Source organism: Balaenoptera acutorostrata, chromosome 3 (genome assembly GCF_949987535.1).
Source record: "Balaenoptera acutorostrata chromosome 3, mBalAcu1.1, whole genome shotgun sequence".
Taxonomy (NCBI): Eukaryota; Metazoa; Chordata; class Mammalia; order Artiodactyla; family Balaenopteridae; genus Balaenoptera; species Balaenoptera acutorostrata.
The window spans coordinates 121,911,812-121,933,808 of record NC_080066.1 but is presented as its reverse complement, the minus strand read 5'-3'; the positions used below and the strand labels follow the sequence as shown (position 1 = coordinate 121,933,808).

Genomic DNA, 21,997 nt, shown 5'->3' with positions numbered 1-21,997 from the left:
TTAACAATCACTTATTTTGCTTACAAATCTGCAATTTGTTCAAGGTTTGGGATGGGCAGTTTATTTTTGCTCTGTATGACATCATCTGGAACAATCTGATTGGGGACTCTCAACTTTCAAGATGGCGTATTTCCATGGCTGGCAAACTGATGACAGCAGTTGGCTGGGATCTCAGCTGGGGCTATAAATCCTGGGCCTTTGTTCTCACTATTTACTCTTCCCAAATCATGGTGGTTATGGTGTTTGGGGGCATGGTTTTTGTGTTTTTATGTGTGTTTCTTTTTGCAGAGGTAACAACTGCTTTTATTAAAATGAAATCAGAAGGGTCACAGGTACTAGGAAGTTGGGTAGATGTAGGCACAAGAGAGAGACAGTGGAAGAGACAAGATTTCAGTTCTACCAAAATTGCTAGAAGCGTCAGCAAGAACCCTGCGGGTGAATAAAGGAAAAGACTGTTCTTTGTACCAGATGAAGCTGAAAAAATGAGATCTTAAATATGAATGGGAATCTTATTGTTCTTGACCCAAGGTATAAATACAATGTATTTGTACAAGATACAAAAGATTGGCATGGGGGTATTTCTCTGAGGATAGTGGAGGATTAAGACACGGAGATCACCTTCCTCCCCACACATACATCAAAAATACATCTACATGCGGAACAACTCATACAGAACACCTACTGAACGCTGGCAGAAGACCTCAGACTTCCCAAAAGGCAAGAAACTCCCCAAGTACCTGGGTAAGGCAAAGGAAAAAAGAAAAAACAGAGACAAAAGGATAGGGATGGACCTGCACCTCTGGAAGGGAGCTGTGAAGGAGGAAATGTTTCCACACACTAGGAAGCCTCTTCACTGGCAGAAACAGGGTGTGGGCAAGGAGGGAGCTTCATAGCCACGGAGGAGAGCACAGCAACAGGGGTGCAGAAGGCAAAGAGGAGAGATTCCTGCACAGAGGATCAGTGCCAACCAGCACTCACCAGTCTGAGAGGTTTGTCTGCTCACCTGCCGGGTTGGGTGGGGACTGTGAGCTGAGGCTCGGGCTTCGGAGGTCAGATCCCAGGGAGAGGACTGGGATTGGCTCCATGAACCACTCCTTCAGGACAGCCTGAAGGAGTCCAGGAAAAAGTCTGGAACTGCCTAAGAGTCAAGAGACCATTTTTTGGGGTTGCACAGAGAGAGGGGATTCAGAACACCACCTAAACGAGTTTCAGAGACAGGTACGAGCCACGGCTATCAGCACGGACACCAGAGATGGGCATGAAACTCTAACACTGCTGCTGCAGCCACCAAGAATCCTGTGTGCAAGCACAGGTCACGATCCATACCTCCCCTCCAGGGAGCCTGTGCAGCCTGACACTGCCAGGGTCCCATGATCCAGGGACAACTTCCCCAGGAGAACACATGGTGCACCCCATGCTGTTGCAATGTCACCTTGGCCTCTGCAGCTGCAGGCTCACCCCACGTTCCATAGCCCTCCCTCCTCCCAGCCTGAGTGAGCAATAGCCCCCTAATTAGCCACTCCTTTAAGCCCGTCCTGTCTGGGAAGGAACAGGAGTGGGGCCAAAACCAAAGCTGAACCCCAGGAGCGGTGCGCACAAAGAATAGAAAGGGAAATTTCCCCATGCATCCTCAGAAGCAGTGGATTAAATCTCCACAATCAACATGATGTACACTGCATCTGTGGAATACCTGAATAGACAATCAATCAACCGAAAATTGAGGCAGTAGATTTTGGGATCAACTGTAGACTTGAGGTTTGCTGTATGCGACCGACTTATTTCTGATTTTTATGTTTATCTTAGTATAGTTTTTCACGCTTGATATCAGTAGTGGATTTGTTTATTGGTTTGGTTGCTAACTTCTTTTTTTAAAAATTACTTTAATAAAATTTCTTTATTTTAATATTTTTTTTTATTTTAATTATTTTATTCTTTTTTTAATTAATTTTTTCTTTCTTTTTCTTACCCTCTTCTTCTGAGCCATGTGGCTGACAGGGTCTTGCTCTGCCTGGTGTCAAACCTCAGCCTCTGAGGTAGGAGAGCCAAGTTCAGGACATTAGACAACAAGAGACCTCCTGGCCCCATGTAATATCAACTGGCGAGAGCTCTCCCAGAGATCTCCATCCTAACACTGAGACTGAGCTCCACTCAACAGCCAGGAAGCTCTAGTGCGGGACACCCCATGCCAACAATTAACAAGACAGGAACACAATCCCACCCATTGGCAGAGAGGCTGCCTAAAATCATACTAATTTCACAGACACCCCAAAACACACCACCGGACATGGCCCTGCCCACCAGAAATACAAGACCCAGCCCTACCCACCAGAACACAGGTACCAGTCCTCTCTACCAGGAAGCCTTCACAAGCCCCTGAAACAACATTACTCACTGGGGGCAGACACCGAAAACAACAGGAACCACAAACCTGCAGCCTGGGAAAAGGAGAACCCAAACACAGTCAGTTAAACAAAATGAGAAGACAGAGAAATACACAGCATATGAAGGAGCAAGTTAAAAACCGACCAGAACAAACAACTGAAGAGGAAATAGGCAGCCTACGTGAAAAGAATTCAGAATAATGATAGTAAAGATGATCCAAATTCTTGGAAATAGAATGGAGAAAATACAAGAAATGCTTAACAAGGAAATAGAAGAAGTAAAGGGCAAACAAATAATGATGAAAAACATAATAAACAAAATTAAAAATTCTCTAGAAGAAATCAATAGCAGAGAAATGGAGGCAGAAGAACGGATAAGTGACCTGGAAGATAAAATAATGGAAATAACTACTACTACAGAGCAGAATAAAGAAAAAAGAATGAAGAGAATTGAGAACAGTCTCAGAGATCTCTAGGACAACATTAAACGTACCAACATTTGAATTATAGGTGTCCCAGAAGAAGAAGGGAAAAGAAAGGGTCTGAGAAAACAATTGAAGAGATTATAGTTGAAAACTTCCCTAACATGGGAAAGGAAATACTCAATCAAGTCCAGGAAGAATAGAGAGTCCCATACAGGATAAAACCAAGGAGAAACATTCCAAGACACATATTAATCAAACTATCAAAAATTAAACACAAAGAAAAAATATTAAAAGCAGCGAGGGAAAAGCAACAAATAACATACAAGGGAATCCCCATAAGGTTAACAGCTGATCTTTCAGCAGAAACTCTGCAAGCCAGAAGGGAGTGGCAGGACACTTTTAAAGAGATGAAAGGGAAAAACCTACAACCAAGATTACTTTACCCAGAAAGGATCTCATTCAGATTCGACAGAGAAATTAAAATCTTTACAAGCAAGCAAAAGCTAGGAGAATTCAGCACCACCAAACCAGCTTTACAACAAATGCTAAAGGAACTTCTCTACACAGGAAAAAAAACAGAAGGAAAAGACCTACAATAACAAATCCAAAACAATTAAGAAAATGGTAATAGGAACATGCATATGGATAATTACCTTAAATGTAAATGGATTAAACGCTCCAACCAAAAGACATAGAATGGCTTAATGGACACAAAAACAAAGCCCGTATATATGCTGTCTAAAAGATACACACTTCAGACCTAGGGACACATACAGACTGAATGTGAGGGGATGGAAAAAGATATTCCATGCAAATGGAAATCAAAAGAAAGTTGGAGTAGCAATTCTCATATCAGATAAAAAAGACTTTAATGTAATAAAGACTATTACCAGAGACAAAGAAGGACACTACATAATGATCAAGGGATCAATCCAAGAAGAAGATGTAACAATTGTAAATATTTACACACCCAACATAGGAGCACCTCAATACATAAGGCAAATGCTAACTGCCATAAAAGGGGAAATCAACAGTAACACAATCATAATAGGGGACTCTACCACCCCACTTTCACCAATGGACAGATCATCTAAAATGAAAATAAATAAGGAAATACAAGCTTTAAATGATACATTAAAAAAGATGGACTTAATTGATATTTATAGGACATTCCATCCAAAAACAACAGAATACCATTTCTTCTCAAATGCTCAAGGAACATTCTCCAGGATAGATCAGATCTTGGGTCACAAATCAAACCTCGGTAAATTTAAGAAAATTTAAATTGTAGCAAGTATCTTTTCCGACCACCACACTATGAAACTAGATATCAATTACAGGAAAAAAAACTGCAAAAAATACAAGTACATGGAGGCTAAACAATACAGTACTAAATAACCAAGAGAGCATTGAAGAAATCAGAGAGGAAATCAATTACCTAGAAACAAATGACAATGAAAACACGATGACCCAAAACCTATGGGATGCAGCAAAAGCAGTTCTAAGAAGGAAATTTATAGCAATACAATCCTACCTCAAGAAACAAGAAAATCCCAAATAAACAAACTAACCTTACACATAAAGCAATTAGAGAAAGAAGAACAAAAAACCCCAAAGTTAGCAGAAGGAAAGAAATCATAAAGATCAGATCAGAAATAAATGAAAAAGAAATGAAGGAAACAATAGCAAAGATCATTAAAACTATAAGCTGGTTCTTTGATAAGATAACCAAAATTGATAAGTAATTAGCCAGACTCATCAAGAAAAAAAGGGAAAAGACTCAAATAATAGAATTAGAAATGAAAAAGGAGAAGTAACAACTGACAGTGCAGAAATCAAAAGGATCATGAGAGATTACTACAAGCAACTATATGCCAGTAAAATGGACAGCCTGGAAGAAATGGACAAATTCTTAGAAAAGCTCAAATTTCTGAGACTGAACCAGGAAGAAATAGAAAAAATAAACAGAAAAATCACAAACACTGAAATTGAAACTTTGATGAAAAATCTTCCAACAAACAAAAGCCCAGGACCAGGTGGCTTAAGAGGTGAATTCTATCAAACATTTAGAGAAGAGCTAACACCTATCCTTCTCAAACTCTTCCAAAATATAGCAGAGGGAGGAACACTCCAAACTCATTCTATGAGGCCCCCATCACCCTCATACCAAAACTCTGGTTGTCACAAAGTTGTCACAAAGAAAGAAGACTAGAGGCCAGTAACACTGATGAACATAGATGCAAAAATCCTCAACAAAATACTAGCAAACAGAATTCAACAGCACATTAAAAGGATCATACACCATGATCAAGTAGAGTTTATCCCAGGAGTGCAAGGATTCTTCGATATATACAAATTAATCAATGTGATACACCATATTAATAAATTGAAGGAGAAAAACCATATGATCATCTCAATAGATGCAGAAAAAGTTTCTGACAAAATTCAACACCCATTTATGATAAAAACTCTCCAGAAAGCAGGCATAGAGGGAACTTACCTCAACATAATAAAGGCAATATATGACAAACCCACAGCCAACATCATCCTCAATGGTGAAAAACTGAAACCATTTCCTCTAAGATCGGGAACAAGACAAGGTTGCCCACTCTCACCACTATTATTCAACATAGTTTTGGAAGTTTTAGCCACAGCAATCAGAGAAGAAAAAGAAATAAAATGAATCCAAATCTGAAAAGAAGTAAAACTGTCACTGTTTGCAGATGACATGATAATATACATAGAGAATCCTAAAGGTACTACCAGAAAACTACTAGAGCTAATCAATGAATCTGGTAAAGCAGCAAGATACAAAATTAATGCACAGAAATCTCTTGCATTCCTATACACTAATGATGAAAAATCTGAAAGAGATATTAACAAAACACTCCCATTTACCATTGCAACAAAAAGAATAAAATACCTAGGAATAAAGCTACCTAAGGAGACAAAAGACCTGTATGCAGAAAACTGTAAGACCCTGATGAAAGAAATTAAAGATGATAGAAATAGATGGAGAGATATACCATGTTCTTGGATTGGAAGGATCAACATTGTGAAAATGACTAGAGTACCCAAAGCAATCTACAGATTCAGTGTAATCTCTATCATACTACCAAGGACATTTTTCACAGAACTAGAACAAAAAATCCCACAATTTGTATGGAAACAAAAAAGACCCCGAACAGCCAAAGCAATCTTGAGAAAGAAAAATGGAGCTTGAGGAATCAGGCTCCCTGACTTCAGACTATACTACAAAGCTACAGTAATCAAGACAGTATAGTACTGGCACAAAAACAGAAATATAGATCAATGGAACAGGAGAGAAAGCCCTGAGATAAACCCATGAACTATGGTCACCTTATCTTTGATAAAGGAGGCAAGAATATACAAAGGAGAAAAGACAGCCTCTTCAATAAGTGGTGTTGGGAAAACTGGACAGCTACATGTAAAAGAATGTAATTAGAACACTCCCTGACACCATACACAAAAATAAACTCAAAATGGGTTAAACACCTAAATATAAGGCTAGACAGTATAACACTCTTAGAGGAAAACAAAGGCAGAACACTCTGACATAATCAGACATAATGAAATAAATCACAGCAAGGTCTTTTTTGACCCACCTCCTAGAGAAATGGAAATAAAAACAAAAATAAACAAATGGAACCTAATGAAACTTAAAACCTTTTGCACAGCAAAGGAAACCATAAACAAGAAGAAAAGACAACCCTCAGAATGGGAAAAAATATTTGCAAATGAAGCAACTAACAAAGGATTAATCTCCAAAATATACAAGCAGCTCATGCATCTCAATATGAAATAAACAAACAACCCAATCCAAAAATCGGTAGAAGACCTAGCAGACATTTCTCCGAAGAAGATATACAGATGGCCAACAAACACATGAAAGGATGCTCAACATCACTAATCATTAGAGAAATGCAAGTCAAAACCACAATGAGGTACCACCTCACACTGGTCAGAATGGCCATCATTAAAAAATCTACAAACAATAAATGCTGGAGAGGGTGTGGAGAAAAGGGAACCCTCTTGCACTGTTGGTGGGAATGTAAATTGATACAGCCACTATGGAGAACAGAATGGATGTTCCTTTAAAAACTAAAAATAGAACTACCATATGACCTGGCAATCCCCCTACTTGGCATACACCCTGAGAAAACCATAGTTCAAAAAGCGACATGCAGCCCAATATTCACTGCAGTTCTATTTACAATAGCTAAGACATGGAAGCAACCTAAGTGTCCATCAACAGATGAATGCATAAAGAAGATGTGGCACATATATACAGTGGAATATTACTCAGCCACAAAAATAAATGAAATTGAATTACTTTTAGTGAGGTGGATGGACTTAGAGTCTGTCATACAGCATGAAGTAAGTCAGAAAGAGAAGAACAAATATCATATGCTAACAAATATATATGGAATCTAAAAAAAAATTAAAAAGGTTCTGATGAACATAGAGGCAGTACAGGAATAAAAACACAGATGTAGAGAATGGACTTGAGGACACAGGGAGTGAGAAGGGTAATATGGGACGAAGTGAGAGAGTTTCATTGACATATATACACTACCAAATGTAAAATTGATAGCTAGTGGGAAGCAGCCACATAGCACAGGGTGATCAGCTCAGTGCTTTGTGACCTGAGTTTGTTAATGAGGTGATGTCTGCTAAGCTCCTAAGGATAGGGGGCTGGTTATAAGAGGAACCAATCATATGATTAGAGGGATGGAACTTTCATGCCCACCCTCCAACCTCCAGGTAGGGGAAACTGACTGGAGGTTGAGTTAATCAGCAAAAACCAATGACTTAATCAATCATAACCTATGTCATAAAGCCTCCATTAAAAACACTTACCAAAGGTATTCAGAGAGCTTTCTGATTGGTAAACACAAGAAGGTGCTGGGATGGTGACACTCCTAGAGAAGGTATGGAAGCTCTGTATCCATTCCCCATAGTTTGTCCTATGTATCTCTTCCATCTGGCTATTCCTGAGTAACGTCCTTTATGATAAACTGGTAATCTAGTAAGGAAAAAATTTTCCTAAATTCTGTAAGCCACTCTAGCAAATGATTGAACCTGAATAGGGGGTCATGGGACCCTCCAAATTGTAGCCTGTTAGTCAAAAGCACAGGTAACGACCTGGGCTTGAGGTTGGCATCTAAAGTAGAGTGGGGATGGGGGGCATCTTGAGCCCTTAACCCATGGGATCTTACACTATCCTTAAGTAGATAGTGTCAGAATAAATTAAATTGTAGGACACCTATCTGATATGGCAGAATTACTTGGTGTGGGGGAAATTCTATACACATTCGGTGATCAATACTGTCTAAAGTGAAGTATTCTGTGAGTTGAGTATTGACAGTAGAGGAGAGTAGAAGGTGTTTTCCCAAAACAAAGAAGCATCCATAAATGAATAAATGATGCAAGTTATTTACAAATTTCATCTGATGCTTTAAAAAATTGATCTTTTAAGATAATTCCATGAATAAATTGATCATTTTACTCATTAGAATCAAAACTTTGGGAGTTCATTTTTCTAAAAGTTAAAATAATAGACTCCATGATAACTACTATTGTAAAGTCAGTTAAAATGTTCAAACAAAAATTTTTGTAGTGAAAACATGAATGCAACTTTGGTATATCTTGGCACTATGAGAAATGCCATGTTGTTACTAAATTAATGTACTTTGAATTAGTTGTGGTACAAACATAATTTGTTGCATCCAAAACATGACATTCTACCAATAAACACTGGAGTTATTTTCAAAGTGTAAAAATATATTATGCATACATAAAACAGTTGAACTACAATTTTTGTGACAAAGCTAATATTGAAATATATATTTGCTAGTTTACATTTTAAATAAAGAAAAATAATTTAAACTATTTTATCAAAAAGAACCACATTTTAATTAGAATTAAGAATAATAAGTCTCTTTGAATTAATATATACACCATTAAATGTCTGAGCAACACCATTAGATAATTTGCCTATCTCTAATAATGATAGCTAAAAAGGAATCCAGGGTCTTAATAAATGAGTAGCTTTATGCCAATATTTTGTGGCTGATACTGGCTTCAAGCTCAGCAGGAAGATAGCATTTTGTTCATTCACTAATTCAAAAGTTATTTATTGAACTACTAACATATTCCCAGTACTGGGATAGATTTTGGGGATAATATAGTGAACAAAACAGACAAAAAGCCATGTCCCCACATCTCTGTGGAGCTTATACTCTAGTGGTTGGAGATAGACAAAAAACACACAATGTGTAAATGATATAGGATAGTAGGCAATAAATGCTCTGGAAAAAAATAAAACATAGTATGGGGATTGGGAGTGGTTGGGCATGGGCAGTTTGCAATTTAAATGGAGTAGTCAAGATAGGGTTAATGAAATGTTTGACATTTAAGAAAAGGCTTGCAAGAGGAGAGGGAGAGTTCCAGGAAGATAGCTATGGAAGAGTGTCCTAGGTAGAATAACAGATGTTTACAGTTGCTTTATTCACAATTACCAAAACTTGGAAGCAACCAAGATGTCCTTCAGTAGGTCAATGGATAAATTAACTATAGTACATCCAGATGATGGAATATTATTCAGTGCCAAAAAGAAACTGAGCTATTAATCTATGGATATCGAGGAACTTTAAATGCATATTACTAAGGTAAAGAAGCCAATCTGAAAAGGCAACATACTGTATGATTGCAATTCCATGACATTCTGGAAAAGGCAAATCTATAAAAACAGTAAAAACATCAGTGCTTGCCAAGGGCTATGGGGTGGGGAGGGATGAAGAAACGGAGAGTGGAAGAATTTTATGGCAGTGAAAATACTCTGTATGATACTCAGAGCTCAAACAGTTGCTTCATCAAAAGTAGATCATAATGGCAGGCCCCACATGCCCAAGGACATTATCAGCAGACACACACAGAAACCCGAATGGAGCTGACTGGTGAAGATCTGTCTCTGTCAAAGCAATCCTATAAAGTTGTAAAGAGGAACCTGATTACCCAAATGTGTAGATACCAAGGTAAGGAATCAAGGACAATGAAAACTCAGGTAAATATGATATCACCAAAGGAAATTAATAAAGCTCCAATACTCATCCTAAAGAAATGGAGATCTATGAACTGTCAGGCAAAGAATTCAAAATAATCTTCTCAAGGAAGTTTGGTGAACTACAAAAACATACAGACAACTAAGCAAAATTAGGAAAATAATGCTTGAACAAATGAGAAATTTGACAAAGAAACAGAAACCATAAAATAAAACCAATCAGAAATCTTAGAGTTGAAAAATATAATTACTGAATAATTCAATAGAGACTTTCAAAAGTAGACTCAACCATGAAGAAGAAGGAATCAGTGACCTGGAGAATAAGGCATTTAAATTTTCTGGTCAGAGGGACAAAAAGAAAAAAAAAAAAGTAAAGAAAAGCTGCAGGACTCATGGGACACAATGAAAATAAATAATATTCGCATTATGCAAATTTCAGAAGGAGAAGAGAAAGAGAAAGGTACAGAAAGTATATTTAAAGCAATAATGGCTGGAAACTTCTAAAACTTGGGAAGAGAAATAGACTTTTCTTCTCTTATAGAGTTAGTTTAAATTTTATTTAAAAAAAAAAAAAGGCAGTTTAAGAAAATAGTAACCAAAAAAAAAAAAAAAAAAAAAACAGGGGTAGCTATATTACTATCAGACAAAATAGACTTTATGTTAAAAATCCAGATCCAGGGACTTCCCTGGTGGTCCAGTGGTTAAGACTCCATGCTTCCACTGTAGGGGGCAAAGGTTTGATCCCTGGTTGGGGAACTAAGATCCCACATGTCATGCTATGTGGCCCCCCCAAAAAAATCCAGATCAGTGAGCCCTAAAGGACACCAAATAGATTGAACCTGAATAGGGCTCTAACAAGACATTATAATTAAATTGTCAAAGGTCAAAGACAAAGAAGGAAACTTAAAAAGAAGCAAGAGAAAAAAGAAAAAAAAGAGAGAGAGAGAGATGTTACATACAAGGGAATCCCCATAAGACTATGGTCAGATTTCTCAACATAAACTTTCCAGACCAGGAGAAAATGGAATGACATATTCAAATATTGAAAAAAAAACCAAAAAACAAAAAACTGTTAACCAAAAATTCTATACTCAGAGATAAAGAAGGGATAAAGAATTTCCTGAACAAACAAAAGCTGGAGAGAAATCTTTATCACTAGACTTGACTTACAAGAAATGCTAAAGGGAGTTCTTTAAGTGGAAGTAAAAGGACATTAATTAACATCATAAAAACATAAAAAGTTAACAAAAAATTCACAGGTAATGGTAAATGTACCATTAAAGTTAGATTCTGTAATGTGTTATTAGTGGTGCATAATACTTTTATGACTCCAGTTTAAAAATTAAAAATCAAATGTTATAAAAATAACCATAACTGCAATAATCTGTTGTTAGTTACACAATATTAAAATACATAAATTGTAACAGCAATAACATAAAATGTGAGAAGTAAAAGTTTAAACTTTAGGAATGCTGTTGAACTTAAGTTGTTATCAGCTTAAAATTGGGTGTTACAATTTTAAGATATTTCATGTAACCCTCATGGCAACCACAAGGGAAAACCTTATGGCTATTACATAAAAGAACATGATAAAGAAGTCAAAGCATACTGATACCAAAAGACATCAAAACACAAAAAAAGACAGCAGGATAAGAAACAAGGAATAATGGATCTCAAAACAACTAGAAAACAATGAACAAAATGACAATTGTAAATCCTTGTTTACCAATAATTACATCAAACATAAATGGATTAAATTCTCCAATCAAAAGACAAAGCATGGCTGAATGGATTAAAAAAAACAGGATCCAAAAATATGCTGCCTACCAGACACTGACTTTAGCTTTAAAGACACACAAACCTACAAGGAAGGGATGGAAAAAGACATTTTAGGTAAATGGTAACAACAACAACAACAAAAAGCAGGGTAGCTATACTTATATCTGACTTTAAACTAAAAATAGTAAACAAAGACAAAGAGGGTCATTGTATAATGATAAAGGAGTCAATCCATACAGAAGATATAACAGTTGTAAATATCTAAGCACCAAACATTGGAGTACCTAAATATATAAAGCAAAAAAATAACACAGCTCAAAGGAGAAATAAACAGCAATACACTAATAGTTGGGGATTTTAATAACCCACTCTCAACAATGGATAAGTTATCCAGACAAAGACAATAAAGAAACAGCAGACTTGAACAATACTGTAGACCAAATGGACCTAATAGACATATAGAACATTGTATCCAGCAACAACGGAATACACATTGTTCTCAAGCACACATGGAACATTTTCTAAGATAGACCAAATGTCAGGCCACAAAACAAATCAGGAAGACTGAAAGCATAGCAAGTATCTCCTCTGATCACAATGGCATAAAACTAGAAATCAATAGCAAAAGGAAAACTGTAAAATTAAGCAACATTCTTTTGAACCACTAATGAATACAAAAAAAAAAAATTAAAGGGGAAATTAAAAAGTTTATTGAGACAAACAGAAATGGAAATGCAACATACCAGAACTTATGGCATTCAGCAAAAACAGTTGTAAGAGGAAAGTTCATGGCAATAAATGCCTACATTAAGAAGCAAGGAAACAATCTAACTCTACACCTTAAGGAACTAGGAAAAAAGAACAAATTGAGGGCTTCCCTGGTGGCGCAGTGGTTGAGAATCTGCCTGCCAATGCAGGGGACACGGGTTCGAGCCCTGGTCTGGGAAGATCCCACATGCCGTGGAGCAACTGGGCCCGTGAGCCACAACTACTGAGCCTGAGTGTCTGGAGCCTCTGCTCCGCAACAAGAGAGGCCGCGATAGTGAGAGGCCTGCGCACCACGATGAAGAGTGGCCCCCACTTGCCGCAACTGGAGAAAGCCCTCACACAGAAACGAAGACCCAACACAGCCAAAAATAAACATAATAAATAAATAATAAATAAAAATTAAAAAAAAATAAAAAAAGAACAAATTGAGGCCAAAGTTAGCAGAGGGAAGGAAATAATAAGATTAGGGCAGAAATAAATAAAATAAAGAATAGAAAATATTAACCAAACTAAGAGATAAATAAAATTGACAAACCTTAGCTACATTAAACAAGGGGGAAAAAAAAGAGAAGACTGAAATCAACAAAATTATAATGAAAAAGAGAATATTACAATGGATATCACAGAAATACAAGGAAAATAAGAGGCTACCATGAAAAACTATACACCAACAAACTGGACAACTTCTTTGAAACATACAACCTACAAAGACTGAATCAGTAACAAAGAGAAAATCTGAGTAGCCTAATTACTAGTAAATAGATTGAGCCAGTAATCAAAAATCTCTCAATGAATAAAAGCCCAGCACCAGATGGTTTCATTAGTGAATTTTACCAAACATTTAAAGGATTAGTACCAATCCTTCTCAAAAGCTTCCAAAAAATTGAAGAGGAGGGAACATGCCCAAACTTATTTTACAAGGCCAGCATTATTCTGATAACACAGCCAGATAAGGACAATACTAGAAAATAAAACTATAGGCCAATATCCCTGATGAATATAGATGAAAAAAATCTCAACAAAAGCCTAGCAAACCGAATTCAGCATCACATTAAAAGTATTATTCTCATGATTAACTGAGATTTATTCCTGGGATGCTGATGGTTCAACATACGCAATCAATCAATGTGATATATAGCATTAAAAGAATGAAAGAAAAGAAATGATTTCATCATCTCAATAGACACAGAAAAAGTATTTGACAAAATTCAACATCCATTCATGATTAAAACATTTAAAAATCAGGCATAAAAGGAACATATCTCAATGTAATAAAGGACATATATGACAAACCCACAGCTAATATCATACTCAATGGTGAAAGGTTGAAAGATTTTCCTCTAAAATCAGGAACAAGACAAGGGTGCTCCTCTCACCATACCTATTCAGCATAGTACTGGAAGCCCTACCTAGAACAATCAGGCAAGAAAAAGAAATAAAAGGCATCAGAATTGGAAAAGAAGAAGTAAAGTTAACTCTACTTTCAGATTACATGGACTTTACATATTTTAAAAATCTTAGAGACTGAACCAAAAAAACTGTTAAAACTAATCAATGAATTCTGTAAAGTTGTAGGATATAAAATTAACATACAAAATTCACAGTGTTTCTATACACCAACAAAAAAATTCCTTAAAAAAAAAAAAAGAAATGATCACATTTACAATAGCTTCAACAACAGTAAAATACTTAGGAGTAACTTTAACCAAGAAAGTGAAAGATCTCTACTCTGAAAACAAGACATTGATAAAAGAAATCAAAGAAGGCACTAATAAATGGAAAGGTATCATGTGTTCATGAATTGGAAGAATTAAGTGTTAAAATGTCAATGCTACCAAAAGATATCTATAGATTCGAGGCAACTATCAAGATTCCAATGGTAATTTTTACAGAAATAGAAAAAACACTCCAGGGACTTCCCTGGTGGTCCAGTGGTTAAGACTCTGCACTGCCAATGCAGGGGGCACAGGTTTGATCCCTGGTCAGGGAACTAAGATCCCACGTGCCACATGGTGTGACCAAAAAAAAAAAAGAAAAAGAAGAAACACTCTAAAAGTTTATGTGAAACCACAAAGACCCTGAATAGCCAATGAAATCCCAAGATAGAACAAAGCAGGAGGTAACACATTTCCTGATTTCAAGCTATATTACAAAGCTATAATAATTCAAACAGTATAGTACTGGCATAAAAACAAATAGACCAACAAAACCAAATCAACAGCCCAGAAATAAACTCAAGTGTATATGATCGACTAATATTCAACAGTGGAGAAAAGACAGTCTGTTCAATAAATGGTGCTGGGAAAACTGGATAGTCACATGTAAAAGAATGAAACTTGACACCTATTTTACACCACTCATAAAAATTAACTTGAAATGGATTAAAGACTTAAATGTAAGACATAAACTCCCAGAAGAAAGCATTAGAATAAAGCTCCTTGACATGGGCTTTGGTAATAATTTTTTGGAAATTACACCTAAAGCATAAGCAACAAAATAAAAAAAAAAAAAAGTGAGACTACATCAAACTAAAAAGCTTCTGCACAGCAAAAGAAACCATCAACAAAATGAAAAGACTACCTATGAAATGGGAAAAAATTTTTGCAAACTTTATATCTGATAAGGGGTTAATAATAAATATATAATAGCAAAAAATCAAATAATCCAATTAAAAATTAGGCAAAGGAAAAGTGAGTGGACATTTTTTTCAAAGAAGATACACAAATGGCCTACAGGCACAAGCATACCATGGAGATATTGGGGGTTTGGTTCCAGACCACCACAATAAAAGCAAATATCACAAAGTATGTCATACAAATTTTTTTGGTTTCCCAGTGCATATATAAAAGTTATGTTTACACTATACTGTAATTAAGTGTGCAGTAGCATTATGTATAAAAAAAAATGTACATACCTTAATTAAAAAATATTTCATTGCTAAAAACGACTATCCATTATCTGAGCCTTCAATGAGTCATAATCTTTTTACAACAGTAGCATCAATGATCACTGATAATATCACCACAACAAGTATAATAATAATGAAAAAGTTTGAAATATATGTGGGAATTACCAAAATGTGACACAGAGACACAAAGTGAACAACTGCTGTTGGAAAAATGGCGCCAGTAGAGTTACTCAATGCACTGTTGCCACAAACTTTCAATTTGTAAGGAATACAATATCTGAGAAGCCCAACAAAACAAAGCACAGGAAAGCGAGGTATGTCTATACATGAAAAGATGCTCATCATCACTAGTCATTAAGAAAATGCAAATTAAAACCAAAATGAGATATCACCTCATGCCTGTTAGAATGGTCATCATCAAAAAGATAAGAGATAATAAATGCTGGTGAGGATATGGAGAAAAGGGAATCTTTATGCTCTATTGAAGGGATTATAAATTGGTACAGCCACTGTGGAAAGCATTATGGAGGTTCCCCCAAAATTAAATATAGAACTACCATATGATCCAGCAATTCCACTTCTGAGAGTATATCTAAAGGAAATGAAAACAAAAACTCGAAAAGATAGTGGCACCTTCATGTTCATAGCAGCATTATTTACAATAGCCAAGACATGGAAACAACCTAAGTGTCCATCAGTGGATGAATGGATAAAGATGTGGTGTATATATACACAAAAGAATATTAGTCAGCCATTAAAAAAGGGGGGGGAATCTTACCATTTGTGATAACATGGATGGACCTTAAAGGGATTATGCTAAATGAAATGTCAGAAAGAAACAAATATTGTATGATCTCACTTACATGTGGAATAATAACACACATACACATCCAATTTATAGAAAAAGAGATGAGATTTGTGGTTACCAGAGGTAGTGGGCGGAGGATAGGGAAATTGGAGGAAGGTAGTCAAAAGGCACAATCTTCCAGTTATAAAATAAATAAGTACTAGAGATGTACAACATGTTGACTATGGTGAACACTACTGTAGGACATCCAGAAAAGTTGCTAAGAGAGTAGATCCCAAGAGTTCTCATTACAAGGAAAAATTTTTTTCTCTTTTTATTGTATCTATATGAGATGATGAATGTCAACTAAACCTACTGTGTTAATCATTTCACACACTGAGTGAATCAAACCATCATGCTGTACACCTTAAACTTATACAGTGATGGATGTCAATTATCCCTCAAAACTGAAAAAAAAACTAAAATAAAAAATAGTTTAAAATAGTCTCTAAAAAACATATATATATTTATTTATATAGATAAATAAATATATATACATATATTTTTATATATAATTTATATATAATTATGGAGTTTCTACATAGCTTTTCAACATCTCCTTTTGAGCCTCTCCCTTTAAAATCCTATGTTCCAGACATATCAAATTATTGATACATGCTGAATGTAACATGCTATTTTCCTCAGTATTTTTGCAGAGATGCTTCATGTACCTAAAACACCTTCTACTTTCCTCCTCCACTCACCCACATTCATCTGGCTCATCTTTGATTCCGATAGTGCCTAACTATAAAAAAAAAAAAAGAATATATTTTTCTATATTCCATTTTCCAATTCACTTTTTATAGTTTAATTTGGTATCAGTGCTCACTGATACTTGGATTATCCATGAAAATACCTGATATAAATTACTTTTAATACCAAATAAATATAGCATAAAATAAATGGGAATATAGAACTACATCTTAGTATTTAATCAAAGTGATAATTTAAAATAAGTAGTTCAGAACTGAAAGTGAATATTTTGCTCACTTTTTTCAATTTGCTGGCCTGAACCCTCATTTTGTTTAAAGATTAAAAGCCATTTTCACTTCTCCCAGTGTCATTAAAAATAAATTAATCTTGTGAAGTACATTTTAACATTTATTTCAAGTTGAACCTAAAAAACTGTTAACTAGTAGAAATCCAGGAACAAGAGCCGCATTTTCATCATGTATCATTTAAAGGAGGTTTCACTTAAGAAAACAAAAATAATTACACATACACAGACACACACATGTACACACGCAAAACAAAAGAATCTGATATCATTGGTATGGCCTTGACTCAGACAACAATTGAGGAAGTTTCAGGATCTTGGAAGTTCACTAAAATGCTGCAGCTTTCCCATAATACTTGCTCTATCAATGTAGTCAATTTTTCTCCTAAAAAATAGAAATAATTCTCAAAATATACTAGATATTTGAAACTAAATTTTAATGTTTATTAAATGCCAACAAGGAAAATAATTGTTAAGAAAGTTATTATGAAACACCCTGCTTAAGAGGAAATTGTTTCTAAGATTATAGATTCATTTTTACTTCATAGACATGTGATAAACCTGATTATGACTGAGGTCATATTTTAAGTCAACAAAAGGAATTTTCCATACAAATACTGGCCTGTAATCAAATGCTATCTTCTCAACTAAGTCTACTCAAACCACCCTCCTCCATACACCCCAAATTCTTAGCCCTTAGCCTGTTCTACTTTTCCCCATAGCACTTTGCTTTCTAATATCCTACAAAATTTATGTACTTGTAATATATATTTTTACTTATGTTTCCTCACTGGTATATAAGCCTCACAAAGGAAGGAAATTTTGTCTATTTTATTTCCTGATGTAGCCAAGAACAATATAATAGCGCTTCTGAATAAAATTAGGGCAAGTCAATCAAATTAAAGAATAAAATAGCAAAAGGGATTTTCTCTTGGTTGAAATCCAACATAATAAGCAAACAGAACTGTATTGATCCTGTATCATGTCACAATCTAAACTTCTCTGTCATTAGAACAAGCCATCACCACCCATTACTCTACATCATCTTAACACAGCAACAGAAGTAACTGTGTTTAACATGTCCTGGTTTCTGCACTTCAGAATACCATGGATTTACTACATCAGATACCTAGGTCACTTCATTTTTGTTTATTTTTACTCTGAATTCTAAAAGTTTAATAGTAAAACCTACAGGTATAATATGTATGACTCCTTCTAAGATCCTCAAATTAAATGAAATTTTTACCCAGAAAATTTTAAAATATTGAAACTTATCTTTTTCTTGTTGAAGGTATCTTTGATTTATCAGGTTTAAAACTGTAATGAAGCAAGAAAATTGCAGTTGTCAAAGAGGAGCAAGATTTATTATTTGCTCTTTTTGATATGATGGATAGAAAATGAATCTTAAACTATAAAAAATGCATAATAAAATTACCAAAGTTTTTATGCTTTCCAAGCTAAAAATTACAAGACTAAAAGAACATCAGTACTTGATAGATGGAATAACCCTGTTATTTACACGTCAAGGTTTGTTTTGACATTGAACAGAAAGTGTTGTTGATGGCTGTGCTTAAAGTGTAATAAATATGCCACCCATGTTTCATTATTGAAAAGAAGCAAAATTTGCCTGTGTTTGTTGGTTGGTGCATTTACTTTTTTTCTGAGAATTTTCCAGACATTTTACATCTTACTATTAACTCATTTTGAATATACTGCTTTGAATTAAAACACTAAGTCTTTCATCATAAGCCAAAGTGAGATTTACACCGATGAGATAAATATTTCCAAATATTACCTCATGAAAGTATTAATATCATAAAAAATAAAGGTGGGCATTGGTATGCTTCATAATGTTGAAAGTGGTGATAAAGTTCAACATTAAACTTGATAAATATTTTTTCTCACATATGGAATATAATTAAAACAAGATACATTTGCTGCTATATTCTACTATTAATAAAATAGTGGCAGGGATAGAGGTAATCATGAGCTCAGCATATGGACTTCCAAGGCCAACCTAGCTACAGACAATGCTGAGTGCCCAATAGGACAGCAGCAGAGGCCCACACTAAGCCCTCGATATGGCACCTTTATCCAGGGGTGATCAGCCAGCTACCTTGTAGCCAGTTAATTATACCGTACAGCTTCTGTCACGGAAGTGATTTTTTTTTTTCTCGTTTGAATAGGCATTTACTCTGGGTATGGATTTGATTTTCCTACATGCAGTGCATTTGCCACAACTACCATCTGTGGACTTACAGAATGCCTCATCTACTGTAATGGTATTCCACACAGCATTGCTTCTGATCAAGGAACTCACTTCACAGAAAAATAAGTGCAGCAATGGGCCCACACTCTTGAAATTCACTGGTCTTACCATTTTCTGCTCCATTCTGAAGCACCTGGCTTGAGAATGGTAGAATAGCCTTTTAAAGACTCAGTTACTATGTCAGTTAGGTGACAATATTTTGCAGGGCTGGGGCAAGGTTCTCCAGGAGACTGCATGTGCTCTGAATCAGTGTCCAACATATGGCACTGTTTCTCCCACAGCCAGGATTCACAGGTCCAGGAATCAAGGGATGGAAATGGAAGTGGCACCAATCACTATTATCCCAGTGACCCACTAGCAAAATAGTTGCTTCTTATTCCCATGACTTTATGTATTACTGACCTAGAGGTCTTAGTTCCAAAGGGAGGAATACTTCCACCAGGAGACACAGCAGTGATTCCATTGAATAAGCAGTTAAGATTGCTACCCAGCCACTTTGGGCTTCTCATTCCTCTGAATCAACAGGCAAAGAAAGGAGTTACTGCTCTGGTTGGGTTGATTGATCCTGACCACTAAAGGGAAATTGCACTGCTACTCCACCATGGAGATAAGGAAGAGTATATCTGGAGTAACAGGAGATCACTTAGGATATTAGTTTTACCATAACCTGTAATTAAAGTCAATGGAAGACTACAACAACCCAATTCAGACAGGACTACTAAAGGTCCAGACCCTTCAGGAAGGAAGGTTTGGATCACCCCTACCCCCATCCCAAGTAAAGAATCACAACCATCTGAGGTGCTTGCTAAGTGTAAAGGGAATATGGAATGCACTGGATAATACATAATAATAATGGAAAAAGGCAGTTTATAAATACCAGCTATGAGCACGTTACCACTTACAGAAATGAGGACTGAAACTATCCCGAGTATTTCTTCCTTATTTTTTATGAATATGCTTGTGTTTGTGTGTATGTGTATGTCTGTCTACCTACCTATCTAGTAAATACCTTTGTTTTTTCCCTCTTTTATTCGCTTATCATATAACCTAAGGAGTACTGACTTTACATCACAGTATTTAAATTACAGGATATCAAGGAGAATAGTAAACATTACCCAAGGACTTTTCATCCTCTTCTGTGCAAAGGGTTAGTGTGTTTTCAGTGGTACACAGGATAGTTGCATCATGTTAAACAGAAGTATGATATTGTCATTTTCTTTAGAGATTAAGTGTGGTTTAAGGAAGTGCATATGAGTATCAAGTTGACAAGGGGTGGATTCATCATGACTAACTTTATGTCAGCTTGGCTAGGCCATGGTCTGTAGACTTTGAGTAATGTAGATTACTATCCTGAATACGGGTGGACTTCATTCAATTGATTGAAGCTGTGACAAAGTGAGAGAGTGTCATGGACATATATACACTACCAAATGTAAAATAGATAGCTAGTGGGAAGCAGCCGCATAGCACAGGGAGATAAATCAGCTCGGTGCTTTGTGACCACCTAGAGGGGTGGGATAAGGAGGGTGGGAGAGAGGGAGATGCAAGAGGGAAGAGATATGGGGATATATGTATAGCTGATTCAGTTTGTTATAAAGCAGAAGCTAACACACCATTGTAAAGCAATTATACTCCAAAAAAGATGTTAAAAAAATTTTAAAAAGAGAGAAAAGAGGCAAAGCTCCTCTTAAAAAGAGAGAATTTGCCTCCAGGTTGGCTTCAGACTTGAGCTGCAACATTCACTCTTTCCTTGGTCTCCAGCCTGCTAGCCTACCCTACAGAGTTTGGGCTTGGTATCCTCCAAAATTATGTAAACCAATTCCTGAAAATAACTCTCTCTCAGCATACACATGTACACATGCACACACCGTGCATACACACTCCCTATTAGTTCTGTTTCTCAGAGAACCCTGATTAATACAGGAAGTTATCTCTATTTTACGGATAAAAAAGAACCGGATGAGAATGAGTTGATTGACTTGCTTCCAATTATCTATTCAGCCTCACCTCCCGGCAAATTACCCCCAAATAAGTTCCCACCCCAAAAAGCCATGCTTCTTCATGCCTCTGCAATTTTGTCCATTCTGCTACCATTCACTGGAATGTTATTCTGCCACTCCTCTGGAAACCTAATTCTCGTCCTTTAATGTTCAGCTCAAGCAGCACTTCCCAGCATGGTTCCTGGACATCTTCCCTGGTAGTCCAATCTGGGTTACTTGCCATTCCTATAGAATGGCAATCTTTTGAAAACTGTGTCCTCTCCGTTATCAAAGTAAACTCTAATTACTTGTTTTATTGTTGGTCTCCTTTAGTGACTTGTGATTTCCTTTGAATTAGTAAATTATTTTATTTCCCTAGTATTTTCAGTGCTTATGTTATTGTACTGTATGTCATAACCACTCATTCTTATGAATGCTGAATGAAAATAAGCTTAGAAAATGATTACACTCATTATACAGCTCTCTGTCCTAATTATAATAATGATAATAAGATACCCTTCCATCCCTGTTTTTAATGGGTTGGCCTTCTAGTTATTTAT

At 35.9% G+C, this 21,997-nt stretch overlaps 1 non-coding gene across 1 annotated transcript; it reads left to right on the top strand.

Annotated features, from left to right (window-relative positions):
* The first annotated feature begins 14,354 nt into the window (after positions 1-14,354).
* On the top strand, positions 14,355-14,427 carry TRNAG-GCC (transfer RNA glycine (anticodon GCC)). The gene has a single exon. It is a non-coding gene; the product is annotated as a tRNA-Gly (tRNA).
* Positions 14,428-21,997: the final 7,570 nt, after the last annotated feature.